Here is a 3,905-nt window from a genome sequence, read left to right on the forward strand (position 1 = left end):
ACATTATCGATTAAAATCATCTACTCATTTTTTTAATTTTAAAGCACTAAATAGAATAGGTAGAAATTACGCATTTAAATAGTAGATTTTAAAACGTTATCAATTAATATCATTAAATCATTGAAATAGTAAGAAGTCAGTGTTATTATCAATAGAATGAGCAATGATATTATAATTAATAAGGAAATCTATCGATATTTTATCTCACTTAAAAAGTAATAGACAATGAATTTATTTCAAAATAGTCATTTTAATACTAATTATTCAAATAGATCTTAAAATATTCTCCATTAATATTATTTAATTATTTTTACAAATTAAATAGTAGGAATTCAGTTTTATTAAAACATTCTCACTACGTATCATCTAAACATTTTTTAAATTTTAAAATGCTAAATGGAGTATGTAGGAATTACGCATTTAAATAGTAAATGCTAAAACTTTATCAATTAATAGCATTTAATCATTTTTTAAAACTTAAATAGTAGGAATCTATTATTATTATTAATAGAATGAGTTATGATATTATAATTAATAAAGAAATTTATTAATATTCTATGTCCCTTAAAGAATAATAGAGAATGAATTTATTTCAATTTTTTAATAATAATTATTTAAATAGATCTTAAAGTTTTGTCAATTAATATTATTTAATTATTTTTAAAACTTAATTTGTAGAAATTCAATCTTATTAAAAGATTCTCAATTAATATCATCTATCATTTTTTAAATTTTAAAAATGCTAAATAGAACGTATTTAATTAGTTGATCTTAAAACGTTCTTAATTAATATCATTTAATCATTTTTTAAAACTTAAGTTGTATGAATTCATTGTTATTATTAATAGAATGAGATACAATATCACAATTAATAATGAATTCTGTTGATATTCTACATCGCTTGAAAAATGATAGACAATAAATTTATTTCAAAATAATTATTTAAATAGATCTTAAAATGTTCTTAATTATTTTTAAAACTTAAATAGTAGGAGTTCAATCCTATTACTGATAAATGAGCTATGATGATACAATTTATAAAGAAATCTGTTGATATTCTGTCTGACATAAAAATAAAATTACTGAATAGAGCTAAAAATAATAATATTTTTCCATTATATGATAATTTTTTATTATTATTACAAATATGTATATTAATATTTTTTATATTTTATTTCTGAATTTTTTCAAATCACAAAGAAAAGAGGGAGTTGTCTAAATGAGTAACATTTTTGAGAATTAATTTTATTATAATAATAAAAGAGTTACATTTGTCTAAAATAATAAATTTAGCATCATACTCATATTATTTTTATTTCATAATGATATTATTCTTCTACGTTTATTTACGACTTAAGAATAATATATTTGATTTGAATTGATTACGATAATGAATTGATTTATTTTATATTTATTTCTTGATTTATTTTCGATTACTTAATTTCATGCCATAGTCATTATGAATATAAATTTGAGACAATGCTTATATGTATTTATTTTTTGATAATGAACTGTGTTCAATTTCATTCACAACAACATATTATAAAAGTTCACCAAAATATAACATAATGGAGGTTGACACTATTCTTTAGACTTATATACTTTTTTTTCCTCATTCGGGTCTGTTTCAAAATGTTATCTTTTATTTGGTCTGAAAAATATAATTAATATCGTTCATTGAAGTTGAGTAGTTTTATTGATAAAAATATAATCATTTTATAAAATTGGACTTGCATTGGTAATATGAATAACACATGTGTTCTTAACAATGTGAATGAACGGGTAACATGCGTGTTTTAACTATACGAATGTGTGGGTAATATGTGAATTCTTAGCAATGTGAATTTACGGATAACATATGTGTTTTAACCAATAAAATGTACGGGTCATGTAATACCGTGAATTTTCTGTATATGTTTTATTAATTATTTATTTTAACAACGATTAATTTTAGAAATCAATCAGGATTGAATTAGACTAAACCGTATGTAAGTGTTAGTCTTTTTTTGTGATTTCTTATTTTTTGGTAAATTTTCGTAATTTTCTGTGACGAAAAGTTTTTGAGCTACTGTCGGGCCCAAATTCGCCCGAATTCGGCCCAATAACATGTTATTGAGTTCCGTAACTCGGAATCGAATTCCAATTGCGCCATTGACTTCAAAATATTATTTCGACTCAAGATAGACATCAAGTTCGTTCAGAACATATTTCTAAATATTTTTCAATTCGAATTTTGTGTTTCGAAGTTCTAACCATAAACCGAAATCAGAGATTTTTATTATGCGACTGGGAATTAACCGACAATACTCGTGAATTGTTTAATCGAGAATATGTCATCAAAAAGGTCACATCGCTTTCATGTAAGAAGTTTGCTTGTTAAACAAGCAAAAGTACATATCCTCTTGCACAAAATCCCCTAAATCACTCAACAAATCCCTTCACTCCACCATCATTAGACACATCACCTATGCTAGTCTAAATCTCCTTACTTTACATTAAATTTTATGATTTGATGAGGGTGAGACTCTCCTATAAATCCCTCACCCCATTCTCTCATTTTTACGCTAAATTTCCTATACAAACTAAGGTAGTCTTTTATTTTCTCTTTTTCATCTTTTTCTCATACTTCATAGAAAGTTATGAGCTTTTATTATGTTGTTCATAAAGTAGAGTTTATATTTGTTCTTTAAGTATTTTATGAAGACATAACTAAAGGGTATGATAATAAAATCATATGAACCTTTATGTAATTTTTGACTTTTGTAAATCTTGAAATTTCTTCCTTGTTCTTAGATAGAAAAACTATATCTTTGGACAAGGTTAGATGAGTTATTTGTTTGGAAATATTAGAAATTATTGTTAGTATTTGAATATGTTTAAAAGTGATGATTTTAACATCAAATGAACTTTTAATGTGTTTAGGAAAAAAATTGTATTTTATTCTTGAAAGTTTATGATGTTGATGAATTGTTGTTGAAAATGTTTCATTTTTAGAAAGTATTATGTTTTAAAAATGGTTTAGCATATTTTACTCTTTGATTTCCAAGTTAAAATAATGATTTGGGATAAAAGATGATTTATTAAAGTCTTGACTTCATAAACTTAAATTGTTATGCAGTTTTGGATATTAAAGTACTAGAAAGTCTTACCTTATGATTTATTTTCATGACTATGAAATTAACACTTACTAACTATTGAAGTTTTTCATAAAAAATTAGGTGGTGTTTATATGTTCATAAAAAATTGTTGTATTTATTTTAGTTAACTTACTTTAAAGTTGTAAGAATAACTAAAAGATATTTAATGTAAAATATTAAATTAAGAGTCATTCTTTTTCATGACTATGAAAATAACAATTACTAACCTTTGAGGTTTTTTCCTAAAAAAATAGGAGGTGTTAAGATGTTCATGAAAAATTGTTTTAGTAGTATACTTTAAATAATGAGATTTACCTAAAAGTCTTGACTTTATAAACTTAAAGTGTTATGAAGTCTTAGATGGTAAAATGATTTAAAAATGTTGAATTTTAGTTAAGTGGACTTACTTTAAAATGTAAGATTTACTTGAAAAGTATTGATTTAAAATTATTGATTTTGTTTAAAGTTACTGACTTTAAAAATAATAAGTCTAGCTTAATGATCTTATTTTAAAAGGTTAGTTTTAGTAAAAATGTTTTACTTACAAAAAATAAGATTTAATCAGAAAAATGTAATGAAGTGAGAATACATGTCTAGAAATATTCTATCTAAGGAAAAACTTGGTATTTAAGAGTGTCTTTACGACCCACCTCTCTTTCCTTGGAACTAGCCTGATGTATATCCATGGATTACGACATAATTCTGGTATAAGTTTTATTGAAAATCTTACTTTAAAAAGTGTTATTTAATTGTAAGACTTTCAATGAC

The sequence above is a fragment of the Lupinus angustifolius genome, chromosome LG03 (assembly GCF_001865875.1).
Source record: "Lupinus angustifolius cultivar Tanjil chromosome LG03, LupAngTanjil_v1.0, whole genome shotgun sequence".
NCBI classification, from domain to species: Eukaryota; Viridiplantae; Streptophyta; class Magnoliopsida; order Fabales; family Fabaceae; genus Lupinus; species Lupinus angustifolius.